The sequence below is a fragment of the Betta splendens genome, chromosome 9 (genome assembly GCF_900634795.4).
Source record: "Betta splendens chromosome 9, fBetSpl5.4, whole genome shotgun sequence".
Lineage (NCBI taxonomy): Eukaryota > Metazoa > Chordata > Actinopteri > Anabantiformes > Osphronemidae > Betta > Betta splendens.
The window spans coordinates 8,164,181-8,184,341 of NC_040889.2; the positions used below are offsets into that span (position 1 = coordinate 8,164,181).

Genomic DNA, 20,161 nt, shown 5'->3' on the forward strand with positions numbered 1-20,161 from the left:
TATGACTGACTTTAACAACTTGCCTTTTTGTGAAAATAAATTCCTACAATGTTTTTCCGTGAATTTAAAGCTTTACGATGAACACAATGTCATCATCTCATTTTCTTAATCTGTACAGCAAGATTATGTTGGGATATCTCTTGGTTTAGGATTAAGGAAGCCACATCCTGTATGTGTTAATTGGTAAGACTCAGCGGTCCTGTTATGGCACATGTACAGTATGACACAGCCAGTCAATCCCCTTGTTTTAAAGCCCTTTGATGCTGTAAGCTAAGCTGTGCTGGCAGTGAAGGAAATGTTGAATTACTGTAGTTACTGTAACAGTCGGCGCTATCAAATACATTTTTCTAAACATGTTCAACATTGAATAAGAGCAGGCTTTTAAAGCCTGTCTGTGAATCAGCCTGTAGCAGCATACTGTACGAGGTCCGGCCTATTGTGAGGCCTGTACTGTACTGTGCTGAAAAGACCTTTTTGCTACATGCTTTTACAGCAGAGGGCTGGATGCATCCAAAGATGCGACGAAGCAGAGGAGGAAAAAAGACAAAAAAGAGACGAGGGAGACTTGGATGGGTAAGAAGAAATAAGCTTTTAAGCTTTTGAGGACTCACGGAGAGCAAAGATGAGTCTGAAAAGATGAGTGGAGATGAAAACCAGGCCGTGCCTCACCTCTACCTCATCTGTCCTGTGGCTACATGACCTTAGGAGAGCAATGGCCTAATGAGCAAGAGGAGCGCTTCCTTTGTGTGTGCGAGAGGATATGCAGCTCATGCAGTGAACAGCGGGGGAGTTAAGCTCTTGTATTAATCTCTCAGAATGTCGTACAGTGAGGGCCACATGCATGCGTGGATGTATATGAAGCACACCTGTGATGCAGATTTGTTTTCTGTGGGAGCACATTAATTATTTTATGCTTCTGTTCTTTACCGTTTACACTTATGTAATGTAACTGTATCCTGCTCATACCAGAAGTAATACTTTTAAAAGTTAATATCATTTTAAAACATCTAAAATATTTGTTTTTACTTCAGCTAATGAAATTGAGTTGGAAATGAGGCATGTGGAGAGATTTAAAAATGTCTTGAGTGTTTTTGTTTCTCAACTGTGAAATCTTGCACCGAGGGGAAGTAGCATACAGTCTAAACCGCTCATTACCCCCAGTGCTTGAGCTGTGTACCTGGCAACACTCATGTTCTGAAAACACGCTCCGTGAGGAGGAGAGAGAGTGAACATTTGCAGGAGCTGCTTGTCAGGAGCACATGTCCCTAAAAGCCTCTACCGTACAGTACGCACCCCCAGACACAGGACTGACGAGCACTGATTGGATGAATGAACCGATCAGATGCTGCTGAAGGCCGCGTGTGTGTGTGTGTGTGTGTGTGTGTGTGTGTGTGTGTGTGTGTGTGTGTGTGTGTGTGTGTGTGTGTGTGTGTGTGTGTGTGTGTGTGTGTGTGTGTGTGTGTGTGTGTGTGTGTGAGAAAGCCAGGTGTTCCTGCTGCTACCTAAGCTAACAGCTAACATAAAGCACATTTATGGCTTTTAGATGTTGCTGCTGGCCACCCAGCATCTGGCTGCTAGGGGTTTGCATGTGTTCCGGCGCGTATGCTGGCGAGGATGTCCTTGTAGATTACACGGGGAGTGCAATCTGCACTAAGCACACTTGCCCTCAGAGGTTGGATTATGGGATAAGCAGAGTAGCGGGCTCCTGTCGCCGTGCACAAGCACACGCGTTGCAGGTATTCCTCCTGGTTGCTGTAGCACAGATGCAAGGTGGCGATCCGCTCAGGGTGAGCCGGTGGAACTTGTGCACATTCAGTGTTGCTCATTTATCTACATTTGCACATGTGCTGACTGCCTGATTGGACAGAAGCTTGCAGTATTCACAGCCTGCAGGCGGCGTGGGTTGATGTTGTGTAGGAGCAAGCTTTTACTGTTTCTATTAATGTTTGAACTTTATTGTTTCAGATTCAAACGATAATTAATTTCTAGTGTGTGTTTGAATTTACTGTATGTGGCGAATTGACTCGAACAATTAGTTTTGCCATCGAATGACACAAATGCTGTCCACCGTTTCTTTATTGCTGACACTCCTATATTCAAAGACAAAATGTGTCATCTACTGTACAAAGTCGTGTGAAGTCTAATTATCTAAGTCACACTTGTCTCATTCAGTCTGTGGACACTTGTTTCTCCTCAGCCTGTTCTCACTTGGTTTCGCCAGCACTCACACGCTCATCCTTGTACTTGATGACCGTCGCGTGCACTCAAATGCACAACACTGGCATCTTGACTAGTGCAGTTGCACCACCACGTATTTGGTATTTCTACTTCAGGCATGTTCAGTTTGAAATGAGATCATTTAGGCTGCATTAAAGTGCCAGCTCTCAGCTTTAATTTGAGTGGGATCACTCCATACAGAAGCACACTATGTGGGAGACAACACACTGCACATGTACTGCTCACAAAGGCTCTTTACTGTCTCTTGGGCAGCTGTGTTTTTTTTCGGTATTGGTAGATTCACAAGAAGTTACATTAGACCCAGAGTTGATACAGAGCTATTGATTGGGAAATGGTAATGAAGCCTGAGCAATTCAAACATGTTCTCCTCAGGAGGTAGGCGTTCATGTGTCTTGGAGAAAGCTGGAAGCTCATAACCTCAGATGATTCACTGCACAATGCAAACCACTAATGGGTTTCAATAAAAGAAAGGAGTCGTATGAACTAATAATAACAAGTGAAAATTATAGAAAGATGACTATGTGAGAAAAAGTGAAGGGTTTATCAGCCAAAGTTCCGGCTCGTCTGTCAGACTTCGGTCTTTGTGTTGTTTGGCATTTGTTCAAGATTTCACAGTTGCTGACAGCGGTAACAGGATGATTGCAGAGGGAAACAGGAGCTTTGAATCAGATCTCAGTGAAGAGGTGGACTGCCCTTGAATGTACTGTACATGATCTCAGCCCTACTAAGTTGCATCCCACTTACTAAAGTGGAACAACTGTCCAAATGCTTATGTAAATGGACCAAATGCTGTCTGCACTCTGTTTGCTCACATGAGCTCACAGTTCTGACCACGCTCTTTTGTCTTCCAACATGATCTCAAGGACACTCAGTCAACATTTACTGGAGCTTTGATGGCTTTACAGCCCGTGTTAATACAGCCTCTCTCCCTCCTCCTTCTCATGTCGTCAGCAGGTCTCAGCCTTTTGTATCATGGTGTAATTAAGCACACAACAGGGAGCTCCTCTGCTTCCAGTTTTCAGCCCTGATCTGAAAGAGCAGGCTTCCAGCTTTGAGCCAAAACCATCTGGACCCCTATTTTAATTTAGGTTAAACTGCATGTGATTTGAGACACAGTGATTTTCGTAGCTCAATGTGAGCTCCTGTTGTCCGATTTGTATGGTTTATTTATTTTAGTAGCAGTTAAATTGATGTGTTTGGTTGGGCCATCAGACTAGAAGGTCCTAATTATTGGAGGCATTCATAATCTGCTTATTGTCCCTAATGTCCAAAGACTATGCTTTTTTTCAATGCTATTGAAATGTCGGTGGTCTTTGCTTGTGAGGATCTCAGCTTTAGTGGAATTTTCTATGTCACTTACACACATGTAATAAAAGCTGAGTTGAATGAGGGAGCTTTTTTTGTTACAGTATTCATCGACTTTATAGAATCTTAGTGCAATAGAATTTATTATAGCGCGAGAAAAAAGATCAGCACGTCTTAGGAAATGTTGTATTTTAGATTTTGACATTCTTCTATCAATGTTGATGTTTGATATTTTTAATGCGCATGGCTGTGGAGTTATGAAGGTGAATCCTTTCTTTAATCAATTACATGTTATATTGTATGTGTCAGTAATTACTGTAAGCATACACAATCATAATTTTGGTTCCTCATGTTAAAAAAAAGCACTTCTTACACTATTTTAGCAGTACACTGTATTTAGCTGAGATCTTTCCCTGTGGCTGGAATTCTGATTCAGCCCAAACAACATTGCCCTTTACCACAACGTCTAACACATCTGATCACATGACCCCGTCCAAACTTTTGCCCCAGCCTGAAAGCTGCATTGCACCCAGAGAGCCCCTATGATCCCGCTCTTATCTGTGGTGAAGACCATGAGGGAAAGGGTGACAATTCATTTAATCCCTCCATGAATGCGATTCTTCTCTCTCGGGGTGATACTGAAAATATGCTCCAGGCTTTCCCGCAGCAAAGCGCCAAGCAGAGAAGCCCATGGGAAATATTTTATTCAACAGACGCCAAATTTTGTACCCTGCTCACACACAAACTGCACATACAAGCTGCAGATTTGATAAAAGAGGCATCTTTGTCCTATATATCAGTCTTGAATCTACAGCATGCATTTCCACATCCGAGGCGGTGATATTATTCTTTAACAGTCAACGTTAAAGCTCTGTAATGTTCTTACTGTATGTTTCCCTTTAAAGTCCTCATTAAGTGGCTTTGAAGATGAAGAGACATTATCGCCTTAATCGTCTTAATCGTCCAGTGATTCACACGATGCTTATGTTAATTAAAAAAAATCAGGGAGTCCATGATATCTGCAGTACAGATACTTCATATAATGAATATAAAAATATAAAAATGATTTCATCATAGCAGGGCTACCAATGCAACCTCAGAAGCACAATATACTGCACCTTGTTTTCATGGCCATTTGTTTATTTAAGCACATACACATCTGAACAATACTGTACCAAGTAAGGGTTTTTTCTCACAGTCCCCTTTGCTCTTAATGTCCCACCTCCCCATCTCATCATGGCTGAGGTCTGTATTTTGACTAGCTAATTCCCAAAACCTTGCATGTAATGTTCCCAGGTCCTGTGGCTGCAAAACAAACCCAAATCATCACTCGTCCATCACAGTCGCTATGAGGCATTGCTGCTGAAATTCAGTGATGGACGACATACATTAAAGCCAAATGACTCTACTTTGTTCTCATCTGCGCAAAAGAAGTTTTGTTGTGCTTTTGAGATGCAGTTTTGAGAACCTCAGCTCTGTTTTCACCTTTTTTTTAGCCGAATGAGACTTGATGCTTGATCAGTCCACCTCTAATCCTGCTTACTGTACGTATATAGACATATGACACATGCTCAGTATTTTCATCATACAATAAGACCTGCTATAATCAAATGATTTGTATTTCCTTTAGACGCAGAAAAACATAGTATTAAATGAGAGGAGGCTTTTTGCACATGACTACGAAACGCAGACAGGGAGTAAAACCCTCAGGCATGGTTGTGTTCTCTTTATTCATCCTGCTCTCTTGGGTTTTTGTCATTTCCTGGACACCAGGAAGCAACAAACACATCCTCACTATCATACTTCATTAGATGAACACATATTGGAGCGCCTTGTAATATTTAACCCACTCCGGCAGAGGACCGGCTTAGCGTTGTTATTCCAGTAGTGTGTGTAGATTTCCGGTGCACCTCATACGGTGTCATTTTTCATATCATAATGCTTCTATTCAGCCCCTTCTACCCCAGACAAAGCATTTTCTTAATGATGCAGTTTAAAAACAACACTGTATATACTGTATTGTACAATAGTTATAAATTTGTAGGTAATCAGGGTGGGAATTTCTCCTCTTAATCACATGAAATAGTGCAGCAGTACAGTATAGCTGCTTTCATCAGCTCTTTGCTTTACCTTGTTTTACCTGTGTAACTAAATGGCAGGAATTTTCATATGAGATTATGTGGTGTGGTGCACAGTATGTTGATCGCTTAATTGAAACTAAACTGGCACTATTAGTTTAACTATAGCTCTAGTTCAAGGTGATCAAGGTTCAGGTCAGTCTTTTAATGCGTCATGATTTTAGTTCAGTCTCCCTGTTGCCTAGTGTTTAGTTAATAGTTATGCTATTGTTTTTGTCTAATACATTAAAATTAAGCTTTTCATATTTTATCAATACTAATATGGTTTAATTGTGTCACATTTATTTGTACTTTGAACAACACTAAGATGTAAAAGACAGGAACATAAATTCAAGTCAAAGATAAAATTGTGTTACATAACACATACAGTAGGTGCTGTATATAGTATCAATTGTATTGTTGCAGCATCCCGGACGTTTAAGCTCAATCTGTTGTGGCTGGGTCATGCTGTAACTGATTTGGAGTGTGGATCGCTGTGAAAATAAGGTCCAGCTTGCACAGCTGGCCGATATGGAAACGAGATGGGTTTCCATAGTATTGCTTAACTGGAGGGGCCGTTGTTTCAGGAGACATGAAACCGTCCTGACCTGTTGATCGGCAAGAAGCCGAGAGAAACAATTTCCTGGAAGGGTGAACGGCCCTATCTACTAATAATTGTAAAATCACAGAGCGATCAGCGGTGACAAAAACAAGGGTCTTCATATTGAGGAACTCATCTCACCTGGTGAAAGGAGGGATGGAGGACACGGAAATACAGACAAGGAACCAAGGGGGAGCCGCATACGGGGTAGAAAGCTGTTTTTCTTTCTGTCCAGACATTTTTATTCAAAAACATCCCTCAGGTGCAGTACTTATTATGGAGCACAAAATTGCCTAATGTGCTTATTTCTCTTGCTAATGCAGCAGGCAAGGAGGAAGACAGGGTATAGCTCTCCAAGGGAAAGTGTACAGTACAATAAGACCTGTAAGCACAATTTAAGTAATTAGATGTTGAGGCCTAGAATTAAGGGCCCGCACATGCACCAACACTACACCCACACTCTGTACGAACACACAGCATCTGGACAGGAAGTAAAAATGCACACACCAATACTTTCAGTGACAATGATGAAAAACTACAATAAAAAGCACATTCTAGTTATCCATCCTTTTCCCAGTTGTCTCTCCCTTCTGCCTCCCCCATTTGACCCCTTTGCCTCAAAGTCTTATTAACAGTGAATAATAATTTGAGTATAATTTTAACACCCATGCTGTCCTCAGCAGGTGGCTACTCATCCACTCGCAGTTTGAGACAAAGGATGGTGTGATGTAAATTTGGAGCAGGAGGCGGGAGATGGAGAGAAAGACAGTCAGACTGCAGAGGAGAGTAGTGGAAACGAGTAGAAGTAGTAGAAGGAAACAGAAAAACAGCGAAACGTTGAGTAGGAGAAGAGAGGATGAATATACAGAGCAATAATAAGGCAAAATGATGAAAACAGAAATGGAGAATAAGTCAGAAACACCACAGGAGCTGAACAGTGGAAGGAAAACAAAAGCCATAAAGGCTAAAGGGGAGGAGTTGAGATGGAAATGCATACTGCAAGTCTCTGTGTGAAGCTGCTTATTTGGGCATGTTTGCCCTTTTTGACCCTTTTATTGTGGAAATACAAATAGAATTGTGAAATTTCATTTTCTGTTTCACATCGATGCGTTTTCTGAATTTGACTGTGGGCCAGTTGGAAGATGGCATGCGTGGGGCCCAGGCCTGCTTTGTTCTTTGTCAGATCAAACGCGCAGAAAGCAGCACTTTGCCGCCTTAAACAGCGGCCAAAGACACGGGCTGCTTTAAGATTCAAATCCAGTAAGTCACAGCCGAATTATTTGCCGGCCTGTTGTTTTCTCTGGGCATAAATGGCATCACGCTGGCTCTCTTAGCTGGACAGAAGCACAGACACTGGTCCTCCATGCAGGGAGGCAACACATGCAAACATGCATACGCGTACTGTGGAGCACAGGAGTAAACACCCCGCGCCCGTTTCTAATTTCCCCGCTAATGTCTATTGACTAACACAGTCTAATGGTCGTACAGCGGTCACAGCTGATGAGGTGTTGGGCTTGGAACTGCTTGACGAGCAGAATGGGGCGCTCACGTATAAAACTCCATTACCTGCTGTGGTACGTGGCTCCGCCAGCTTGCTTTCGCGACACTGTGCAGTGTTTTGCACATCTGTATTATCAGGGTGCTGTACGTCTGTGGAGCAGTCCCTTTGCTATTTATGTGATGGTGCTCCTCTGTCATCCTACATTACCCATAATTACCCACAAGAAAGAGACAGCACACGTCCCCTGGGACAGATGCGCACACACGTACAGCATACAAACAAAATACCAAAGAGGGGAGTCTGTGAACACGCAGACAGCGTATCCTCTTAATTACCTCCTCCTCAGCTGCAGTGAATATTCTGTAGTATAACACAAATTGATGTGGCTGGCAGCCCTTCCACTGTGAGCATTAACACTTTGTTCGCAGGTTTGTAGACCGAACATAAAGAAATGATTTATGGTGCGACTTGCTTGCATTTGAGTATGCACGCGTGCTCAGCAGACGCTGCGTCAGGCAGAATTTCACCTCACCATTTGCATTTATTTAATCTCGAACCACTTTCTGGGCTGTCTTCAGAGTAATGCATGCAATTAATGGGATGTTCTTCAAAGACAGAAACACAAAACAAATAGAGGTCCGTGCTGACTTGGCATACTGTACTTGTCTATATACAGTATATACCGTATTTGTGTCTCAATCATGTTCGTACTTTCTGGTATTTAGGCTCTGGCCTTTCTCGCTGTTGCACTATGGACAATGGGGCACAGCTGCACTTACTTGCTGAAAGTCAATATTTTTAAAGTTGTCTGTCTCTTTTTGTCTCTGTTTCTCAGTTCTGGTTAATGCGATTTCACCTTGGGGAATCAGTACAAATTCGTCCAATTGGACTCTGGACAGTCAAGCTACTGTAGGTTAATGCCACAGACTCATATAAAACTAAAAGCAAACCCAAAGCAACATGCCACAACTTTTATGTCTTCATTTCATCTGAATTTTTGTTTATTCCCTCTGAGTGTTGTTTGAGCCAATGATTGCCTAACTCCAGCTTGGGAACACCTCCGCTGAGCTCTGTAAATGTTTGGAATAGATTGCTGTGCAACTAACAAATGCCACATAATCATATCTCAGGCACCTGTTTATTTACCCGGCTGCATCTACACACACAGATTCATACAGAACCTTCTGAAGCATTTATTCAGGTTTAAAAATATTAAAGTTAAGACCCAGCAGCTGAGAAGTGGGACAACTTAGCATCATGTAGATGTGACGCAGAGTTTGTGCCAGTTGGGAAAACTAACTTTAAATCAGAGCAGGGGACTGACCTCAGACCAGCGTTTAGCTTGGGTCGCTGTCACAGAATAACTTATCTTGAAGTGACTTTCAACAAATGTTTTTTGAATTTCAGATCAGCGATAGCCAATGTCTGCTCATTTTAAGCAATCAAATTGCCACACAGTGCTCACCATTTTGTCGAGCTTTGATGTGCAGTTCAAAGGGCTGCAAAGCTGTCAGCGCTTGTGTTCAGATACATCACCCGCAATAAACTGGGAGCTGCGAGCGAGGCAGACCTTTCGCCCGCTCCGCTTCTTTATTACACAAGACCAAACAGACATTTTCTGAGCCACCAGAGACGGAGCGGAGGACTTTGGGGGCCTGTTGAAGGGGACGCGTGGATGTGTTCAGGGCGAGAAAGCGCAACGCAGCCTGGCTGCTCAAGGTCCGTCACACACGGACAGCCAGGCACAGTGATGGAGGGAGATGTCAGACGACGCACGGCCAGGTCGGGGTGATATGATTGTAGAGCGGTGACGGAAGATAAGCAGCAGACAGATGAGCTCCCCCTCTACCGGCCGACTGATGAGCAGAGGTTTGGGAGGAGGAGAACACGGGCGAGAGCTGGCTGCACTGGAAAGAAAGTCAACACACAAGTAGTTTCATTAGCTAATATCTAATGCGTTAGCTAGAGCGTAGCTTTCTGGAGCTCCACAGTCATAACTTCCAAAAAGATCTGCTAATTGCAGTTATTGTAATTTTAATTTTCATCTCAGAAGTGGTTGTAGTCATTTGTATTGCTCATGGCGTTTGGCACTGTTTGACATCATCCAATTCATTATTCACATCATCGCAATCTGTCCGACTGGAGCTGTCGCACGCTGAGCCGGCTCCTCAACTTGTTCCCTAAAACGTCTTTTGGAAGACAAGGCCACAATCTTTAATTCTTGCTTTTAATTCAGTGCGCTGCAGCAACTGCGTCTGAATTACCCTCCGTACTTTCCAAGTTCACAGTTCAGTGAAAGGATCGTACACACACACACACGCACACACACACTTGGACAGGCGGAAACTTCCTTTTCACAGGCAGGTGGTGAAACATATGCAGAGGTGGCCTCTTTTCTGAATACATCACCTCTGAGGCTCCATACACTGCATGTTTTGCAGGCACTTATCATTTGTGCACAGCATTTTTATTATCTGATTGTCAAACCATCAAATTTCTATTTCTTATATTTCCGTGGGTGAAGACAGACTCTGCGCTAACGCGGGCGCTGACATCAGTTGGATTGTTAACATTGTGCTAGAAAGCTAACCAAGCACTTTTTCTCTGCAAGTGAGTGGCTAATAGAAGTTAAATTCCGAAGTCAGCAAAGGAGTACCAATGTCTAGAAAAGTGTGTTTACTGCACAGGCTTATTGCCCAACGCACTTCTGGCTTTTAAAAAACTGCACTGAGTAAAGTTTGACTTAAATTCTCTGTTTGCGTCAAGAATCAGTTGAAGAGTGATCATTAATACAGTATGTTATTAATTGTCAGAGAATTTACTCCCCACCAGTCCCTTGGAGCCCAAATTGCGATTCCATCATGTTGTTTACCCCCTTTGTCTCATTTAACATTTCTCTCTATCTTACTGTTCAGGCTATTCTGGTTTCTGGTGTTTACACCATGGAAACAAAAAGACAAACTTTTCGCTGACTCGAGGGTGGCCCCGTCGTTTCTAGCGTTCCTCTCCACGCGGCTTCAGACGGCACCCACAGCAGAGGCTCAGAAGTGGACGCCAACACAAGAGGAGGAAATATTAGAAGCAAAACAACACACCACAATGCTCCAAGCGTCGCTGGTGAATCAGACTAATTAGCAGTTGAGTGCCTGGGCTTTTTAGTTACTCATCTCAGAAGCCCATTAAAGTCCCCCGTCTTGTCCTCTCCTACTCTCTCACTTTGTTGCTCATGAAGTCAAGTTATTTCTGCAGACTCGTCTTTGACAGATATAATTAGGTTAAACACATTTTGCTTAATTTCTAGCCTCCTTTGTTTAACAGATTCGCTGCTCAGTTCGCTCCAATGTTGAGTCACAGTCATCTGTCCTTTTGTGCTTGTCTTCTTACCATCACAAACCAAGCTAACAACATAAGCTCACTACAGTGACGTACAGCACTGGGCCATACTGAGGTTTAACACTATTGCTGTTTGCTTAGTTTTCTTAAATTGTCCTTGTGGCCCTGTATGGAATCAAGTTGTTGTACTGTAGGATGGATGAATAGATGCATGTATGAATAGACACTGCTCATTGTTTATAGTTAGAGCATGTCAGACAGCTTGTCTGTCGCTGCACACCCTAATTGGGGCATTAAGACTATTTCTGTTGATGGAATGTTTGCATTTCGACAAAAGGCCAAGCCACGAATTTCATTGGCACACACAACCACACACCAGCCGTGTCTGAGCCTGTGTGTCTATCCTGGAGCAGCCGAAGCCAAAATCAATAAGACAAAGGTCACTGCTATTCCAATCCCAGCCAAACTTATTCTCTTTATTTATTGCACTGTACATGCTGTCTGCAGAAAAAGCCTGCACCACAGTGTAAACACTACATCTGAATCCGTGTTTAAATAAAAACAGGACTGACTTCTGTGTTTTAATGTGGTTAATGAGAGGATGGGTGTGAGGAGCAGGATAATGGTTTGGTGTTTATTAGGTGGTTTTAAAGCTCCCTGCTGAGAATGAGTGCTGCTAAATTGAGACCCAGAATTCAAAGGAGCCCTGTCTAGATAAAGGCTCTGTCTGATTCCCACAATCACAGCATAGCTGTAGCCATTGTAAGCCTGTCAGTCAAGCCCCAACTCAAACTATCTTCTCTCTGCAGTCAGCTTTAGGTCGTCGTGTGTTTGGCAGCAAGTGATGGAGGGGTTGACAACATCTGCTCTGTTAATCTGTGAGGCCAGGACTGTTATTCTGTCCTTTTGCCTTGGAATTTGCAATTCGTGAGGACACCGCACAAATGTCAGGTTTCAGCTCAGAATCTAACACACTGCAGCAAGCCAGTGAACTCACTAGGTGTCCACCATCTGTGTGTGTGACCTGCCAAATACCATGTCAGAACCATCCCAATCAGTCAAAGCCGCTTCACTTTCTGTGTGTGTGTGTGTGTGTGTGTGTGTGTGTGTGTGTGTGTGTGTGTGTGTGTGTGTGTGTGTGTGTGTGTGTGTGTGTGTGTGTGAGGAGCTAATAATGCTGCACGCTTTGTACCACGATTGCCCTCAATCTGAGCGTTTGCGTTTGTTTCCCTATCATTCTTTGCCTCTGTCTGCAGAACGTCCGCTTTGTGCGTGCGATTGTGAGCGATACCCGAACGTCCATTCATACATCTGTTGTGGAAGATCCCAACTCACCTGAGCTGCGTCCTCTGTCAGATGGCAGATACGATGCAGAGCTCATATCCTCAGCAGCCTCACCGCTCCGCTGCCCCTCGTCTTTGTGAAAGCACAATAGTGTGTGCGCAACTCACATAATCACATAATGATGAAGGGCACGTCTGTTGTTATTCTGCATTTACTGTACATGTAATTGGCAAGGCCGTCTACTAGGCCGAGTGGGTAAGACGTCCATCTGGCATGGAGCACTAATTTGTGTAATGTTGATATAGAGCCACAAAATGAACAAAAGCATAAAATCACATTGAGATTGTGAATAGGTCAAAGAATTATAATTATTTTTGTTGTGTTTCTTTCATGGTTAATTCATGTCTATGAGCATTTCTATTGTTTTTGTGTGTTTTTTGTGTTTAATTTACATTTCTGTGACATTTTTACATGTTGGTTCTACATTTCCGCTGAGTACAGGCTGTCAGACAACATAGGCACTATTCAAAATTCATCTTCAAACAACTCGATCACCACAATCTGTGGAGTCCCCAGTGATGAGGGATCTGGCCTTCTGGCTGTGTTATTCTATTATAGAGCAGCTCATGAAAAAAACAACTTCCTCTCTGCTCATCCCCAAAATAAGATTTCAATTGATTAAATGCCACTGTTGGAAGGGAGCATCATCAGATTTGACCAAAGTCTCTCAGCGTGTTGCCACTGCTTTAAATGGGTGGAGTTCAGAGGAAGCCTGGGAGTCGGAAGATAAATGTAGAGAGCGTGAGAGACAGAGAGCGGAGAAGAAGGACTGTGTGGTAGAACGGAGGGGAAAGAGCGAAGCAGCAGGGTGATGGATGGAGGCAGGGAAGGCGGTAGCAACGGAAAAGTGCAGAAAGAAAAGTGAGACTCTGAGATTTCTGCCTGATGTGCGGCATAATCATCCCATGTGTCTCCGTCTGACTTGGCAAAGGCATCATTAAGGAAGCCCAAGGTCACAGGGTTCAGGGAGCTGCCAGGGCTCAGCCACACCTGCTTCCCTCCTGCCACTCAATTTGTATAATTTACCTCCATTTTGAGTCCTTCCTGAAGAGGAGCCTCTTTGACCCTAATGTGGAGGAGTCAAAAAAGTTGCATCTAAATGAAACAGATGGCTGAGAGACTCCCTGGGAGAGTCCGACTAGTCGATACGCTGGTGGCGGGATGCTGACGGTGATGCTGGGAGGTGGCTGCGCGTGGGAGGAGCTGTTTAGGCACGCGGGCCAGGAGAGGCAGAGAAGAGGTGGTGATGGGTGAAAAATGAGCAGAAGCGTGCCCTTCCCGCAGGTGATTTGTACACGCAGGCCCAGACTGAAGGGCTGATGCTAAAATCACCGACTGCTGAGAAACAAAGGCCCGTGTGCGTTGTTTATGTCATGATGAGGGTGCACTCTGAGGGACGCGGGGGGGGTGCACGGTGCAGCGGAGGAGTGATTACCCGGCACGGAGCTGAGGGATGAGAGCCCAACGCCTTTTTTATTTTGTCAATTGAAGTGTGCAAATGGAAATGTCAGAGCGGCTGGAAATCTAATGAATCTGATAGGAGCGATGCCACCTCTCTCGCCCAACGCCTGATCAATTGCCGTTGTCTTTTCTGGCTGCTGATGCTTTTTGTTGTTATTCTTTGATTGTTTTCTCCACCTGGCCCCGGCTGTTTGCCGTTAAGAGTTTGATGGTGAACTTTGAGTCAAGGAAATAAAGGAATTGATCTAAGATGGGAATCAATGTCCCGTGTGTTCCCTACAAGGCTGGGCTCGCTGAAAGTGCTATTGGATTAAAGCGTCCTAACTCACTTAGCAAAGCAAACACACAAGCTTGACACGGTTAAAATCACGCCCAATGCACGGAATAAGTGACAGAAACACGCTGATGCTAAAACTCCCTAATGGGGGGAATCACGCAAAACAAGTTGTCTCACTCCAGTTAAGCGAGTAACTTCCATAACCTTGGAGCATTTTTGTGCCTCAGTAATAGAATGTGACAGATGTGCTTAGTTTAAATTTAGACTGACAATGATCCGGCGCGTCAGGGCTTTGTGCTCGTTCAGTCACAATATCTGGTTATTTGATGAGAGACTGCGAGCGCTGCGCGGGATGAAACGAAAACTGTGCGTTTTGCACCGTTCTGTTTTGACAAGCGGGCTAATTTCTGCTCAGGGTCATCAATATTTCTGACACTTCAGTGGCGGCATAAATATAGAATGAATGTCCCTTTGTTGAGCTCGGGGAGCTACATGTCTCTGAGCATCAACAAAAATCACTGGGATCTGTTCGCTAGCTTGTTCAGTCGGTTGACGAGACCGTCTCTAGTCCCTCTGGAGTCTGTCTGATTTCAATATCATGCATCATAAACAATATCCAATTTGGGCCATTGAAGTATGAAAATACACTGTGTGAGCGCAGGAGGGAGATGACAAGAGCTCAACCAGCTGTGTGAGCGATGGGTTAAAGCAGAGGTTTGAGGAAAATCCAACAATTCAGATTTATGTTGGATTTTCTTTTTTTCCTCGCCCTCATAAACGGGGAAAAACATCAAGACGGTTTAATCCGAAGCAATAAGTGTGATCTTGGTGGAATCGGTGGCGCGGTTACGTTCTCCCTTTTCATTCCTTTGATTGCCCAGTGTCTACCTGAACACACACACACAGTAATCTGGCTTAGCTTCTCTATCCGTCATCCAACGGCTGGGGGCTTAAGACCTCTGTGTTCTATGAGCAGCCCCATTCCTTTGATTGAATCCCCTCATTACCTCAGTCCCCGTTTGATTTGGATCAAGCTCAACAACCTCTCACATTTCCTCACCTTGCTAATTCTACGCCACAGCTACCAACGATGGCACTTGCTCGGTCTCTGTTTGAAGCCACCGGCCGTGTGTGTGTGTAGGGGGGGGGGGGCATCGCTTTAGAATCACGATCTAGCTAATGGCCTGCAGGACTAAAAGGGGGAGGCCAGGCCCTCGTTATCACCCGCTCCTCTGGACGAACTTCAGAGGCTTTCTCTCGCTTTTGACAGAATTGAGACAGGGTTTACAAATGGCACTGATCTCTACAGCAAGTCTCACAGAAAGTACATAAATAGAACACTTGTACTTAAGTATTCATTTTTTTTTTTTTTTTTGCCGTTTTCCTGACACACTTTACTTGACTGATCTCAGCATGTTCTGCAGTGAGCACTTACAAAACTTGGTGATAGCTTTTCAGGCTCCAGCATGAGAAGTCTTTTAATATGGCCTCAAGGGAGAATGATTTGTTATTTCGACAATAATCAATGGGCTGGTGTTCTACAGTCTGCTGCTAATTCCTGCATTAACGTAATACAGTTTAATAGGTCACTCATTCAGCTTTTTATTTCATACATTCACAGCTCTCAGTCAGTGGAATCATCATTCTGGACGCGTGCATTATGGAAGGGAGCAGATTGCCAGACTGTTAAGTACCCGCTCCCTTCATTTCACTTGCAAATAATCTAGACAGATAATATATGTAAAACACAATTATCATCAATAAGAAACGGCCGTTCAGCTTCGTCCTGACTTCATCTAAACCGGTGGATTTGTTTTACGTGGCGATGAGGGGAAGCTGGAGGAAAGGGAAACACTAATATCAACAGAGAGGACGTCCTGGAGGAAAGAAATGGAATCTATCAAAAAGATAATTAAGATCAAGAACCAGGCCTGAGTTATTGTTTTCCTACTTTCCAGGGAAGCGTGTAATAAAGTGAAGCAATGCGCTTGCTTTGTATAAGCTTACTGTGAGCCACGTGCTGCTCCACAGTGTGTGGAATCACACGGAGCTGCCATCCACACACACCAGGGGGGTCGGGGGGATGATTGATGGCAGAGTGCAGCCACTTGTGTGTTCATTTTGGGAACATGTTTAAGGTAATAGCGTAAACACTGGTGACAGACAGCAGATGCATACAAAGATTCCTTTTCCCCACGTGCTCAGCCTTAAAGCTGGTTGAAGCCTGATGAGGTTCCTGTGTATAAATCTGCTGGCCGTGCACTCACTGAGCATAGGATGGAAAGATGGTAGAGAGGAACACTGTACAGCGCTTCATCTGCGCTGATTGCCATTTGCAGCACCGCAGGTGTTCCTCCTCTGAATGGCCCTCATGAGCCGCGACCCCCATCTAATAAAATCTCCCTCTCCCTCCACCCGACGCCGCCATCATCACATCAAAGAATAAGGCCACCCGTAATGATGAAAGAGACACAGAGCCATTTTATTTAGGCCACAGGCCACTTTGCTGCTGCGTTCTTATAGCACACGTATTCCCCAGAGCCCAGTGAAATACTGTCACACCAACATTTAGCACACAATTATAGAAAAACTTTTTACCATGAGTTCATCAAAATACTGTATACTATATGTTTATTAATTCACTTAGTTATTCTGCCTTAGCTGGCAGAGTTGACTTCTCAATTTGCTGATCTACTTCTGAGATCTTCTGAGAAGTGGTGTAGAAGTACTGTACATTAATTTAACATTATTGTGGGTACAGCATGTGCACATACAGTAACACACCCAAACCTTCATGCACACAGACCTTTGGAAATTTACTCTAGCTTTTATATTACAGGCCAGCCCTTAAATCACATTTACAGTAAATCACAGAGCTCTAACACTTAGGCTAATGTGTGGTTATAAAGTGTCTTTAATCTGCTGCATAAGGGGCTTCGTCATGAACATGTTTAATGTAGCTCATTGGCAGCTCTGATGTGAAGCTGCAAAGACACCGGGCTGTTTGTATCCACACCCGACTGTAATGTGTAAATTCAGCCTCACTTTGAGTGTTAACCATGATTTTCACTTTCTGGACATGCTGCCTGTTTTTCTACATTAATAAGTGAATTTCACATAGGATTACTGTAACTAGATCAACTAGAATCTTTAGATGCATTTTGCTAATTTGTTTTCATTTCCTGTGTTTTTGGAAAATTTGCAATTTATATTAAATTTGATTGCCATGTTTAAGAAATGGAGCCTAAGCAATTAAAATATGCACTAGAGCTTTCCATTAAAACCTCCTTTGCTTATTGTATTTACTGGATATACGGTATCTACGCTGCCGCCTTAGTAATGGAGCAGAAAATACCATCTGCCAACAGTCTAATGGCATAACTGCACTTGTATTGGTTGGAAATGCTCCTTACTGTGAGCGTGTTAGTTTTCAGCCTGTCATGCCTGCCATGATGTACCATCCCTGTAACATTTTAATGCTTTTGCAGTCTCACATTTGAATGCAAACTGCACACACTGTGTTTTATTTGTTGGATTAAATGAAAGACATGTGAGCGAGGTTATAGATTTTAATTCCCTATCATTTTCCTGCCCTCCTCTCACACACTCCCCTGGTAACATGAAGAATTGGGACAGTTGGCGCAGATGCTCCATCAAGTCGGCCTGTGCATAATTACCAGTGAGGAAATTACCATTTATGCATGCTTTTGCAAACATTAGCGATATAAGCAGGTTTTATTAAAACCATAAAGGTCCTGGAGACTAATCTGCTCGACCGCAAAATATAGTTGTAAAAAACATGAATGGTTACGCAACTCTTCAGCAAACCTTCCATGCGCCTAATGCAGAGTGGATTTAGCGGCAGGTCCTTTTACAGACAGGTCTGAGTGAAGCGTTACATAAACAGGCCTGCTGAAAAAAGGTGGTACTTACGGAGCGGCTACAACTGTCCATGGCTCCTCCACCATTTCACAACACAACTTTAATGTTCAGCAATGATTAATGCAGGCTGACATGAATATAGATGTCCTCCTCAGCGCTAATGCATCTGATGAGAGAATTGGCGCATCTGTTCCATAACGCTAACAAAGCTTTACAAAACTATTTAGAACAGCTATTCAGAAAATACCTGCCAGGTTCCTCTGTATCTTTAAATGCTGGTTGTTAGGTACACGATCCCCCTCTTTTCCTCTCCAGTGCCCTCCTATCATTAATATAAGCACATGCATGTGAATAACTCATTAGTCCCTGCATCAGTCTGACCCCGGCTCAGGGTGCATGCCCATAGAGGAAACTGCGGTGAGACAAAGGGAGGCAGCAATCAATCAGAAGCCCAGGAAAGCAGTCATCCGTTTGAGCACAGGTTCTCCAATTAACGAAAAACCTTCTGTGGTGAAATCCTTTCCACATTACACTCAGGTTTAATTTTTGCTCCTGTGTTTATCAATAAATTGGGCTTTCGGATGTCCGTTTGAATCCATGGGCATCTGCCGTTACTGTATTTGGACTTTCAGGATACAAGGAAATGATAAATAATGTGAAAGTTCAGATCAATCGCACGCACAGGAAAGTGGAAATAAACAACAGCGGCTATGTTGTGGTAGGGTGCTGCCTGTTTGTGGAGGCCCTTTTGTGCATGCGGATGTGTGCGCATGCCGATGTTCTTCCGACTGTGCATCGCAGGGGCCTGGGGGTATAAAGGACATCATTTTTAGTAGCGCACTGAAGACACGTTGGGAGTGATGGTTATAGAAATGGAGACAGGAAGAGGCCAGGCAGCGCAGAAAGGCTCGCACACAAATGGCTTTTGACTGGTTGCTCTTTGACGAGCCGTACCAAATCCGCTGTGACATTCTGTCTCTACTTTTCAGGAAATACAGCAGCAATGCATGTTCAGAATAGTGATGCACTAGGCAAATTCTGGCTCACTGATGATGCATGTTGCTTATGAAAAATGTCCCCTGTCGTTGCCATTAACATCAGGTTCAGAAGGTGATAGAAACATAGAACTTCACTCCGCTACTGCACGTGTATAAAGGTCTGCAACGCAATTCATATTTTACCACTAATCAAAGCAATCAATGCTTTGTTTTAATCCACATTTCCTCCAGTTGTTCCTTCAATAGCTGGGCTTCTTAAAACCAAGTGTCATTAAACATAGTGCTAGCAGCAGGGTTGTAAATGTCTGTTGACATTTGACTTCTCAGTGGAATGGTGCTGCCCGTAGCTACACAGCCTGACCTATGTGCAACTTTAATCAGCTCATAAGTCCAACGTTTAAAAATATGCGTAGCAGCTTTAATATGGCTTTTTCTCGCAGCCCTTGCTGGGTTTCTTCTGCTTTTCACACAAAGAGGTAGATGAAATACAGTATTTAATTGCAGCTAATAAAGGAAAGTCTGGAAAACAACCACATTATAGTTCTGACTTAATGCTGATTGTTTTAAAAATAAATGAAAGAAATGAAACAGTTGCTTCTGCCACCAGTGGATTGCGCCATCGACTCTCCAGCCACCTGACAATGATTCTCACAAAATTAAAATGAATATATAACCAGTGGGAACTGTCACAGAAGATGCTTTTATATCTGGCTGTGTATCGATGGATTTTCTGAATTAGGTGGTTTTAATATTTGAATTGTTTGAAAACTCAGCAAGAAGCATAATTTACCTTCCTAACTTTAGATTGAATAGTGACAGCTCACTGATTCTTGTCGACTCAGATTTAAGGTAATTCTGGTTTTATTTCTGAATGCATTGTAGATTGCCTTGAATGTATATATTCAGAAAGTTTTGAAAAGGCCATCTCCCAGATGTGCCCGCTGGTGACAGGAGAGTAGGGAGAAATCAAGGGAAAAGAAAGAAATCATGGAATTGCATGAGACTGGAACAGACAGGAGGAAAGATGATTTTCCAGATACCATTCAGCTTAGTCATTCGAGTATGTAATCAAATCATGAATTGGGAAAAAAAAGAACAATACGG

The 20,161-nt window shown here is 43.4% G+C and overlaps 1 protein-coding gene across 13 annotated transcripts in view; it reads left to right on the forward strand.

Annotated features, from left to right (window-relative positions):
• cald1a (caldesmon 1a) overlaps positions 1–20,161 on the forward strand; it is a 224,633-nt gene that overhangs the window by 75,889 nt on the left and 128,583 nt on the right. The window contains exon 1 of one of the 13 annotated variants that reach the window (XM_055511191.1): positions 15,819–15,862. The exons of the other annotated variants lie outside the window; for them this stretch is intronic. The gene's annotated coding sequence lies outside the window, so the exon portion shown is untranslated. Of the gene's footprint in view, positions 1–15,818; positions 15,863–20,161 lie in introns of those variants that run through there. 13 annotated transcript variants of the gene reach the window in all.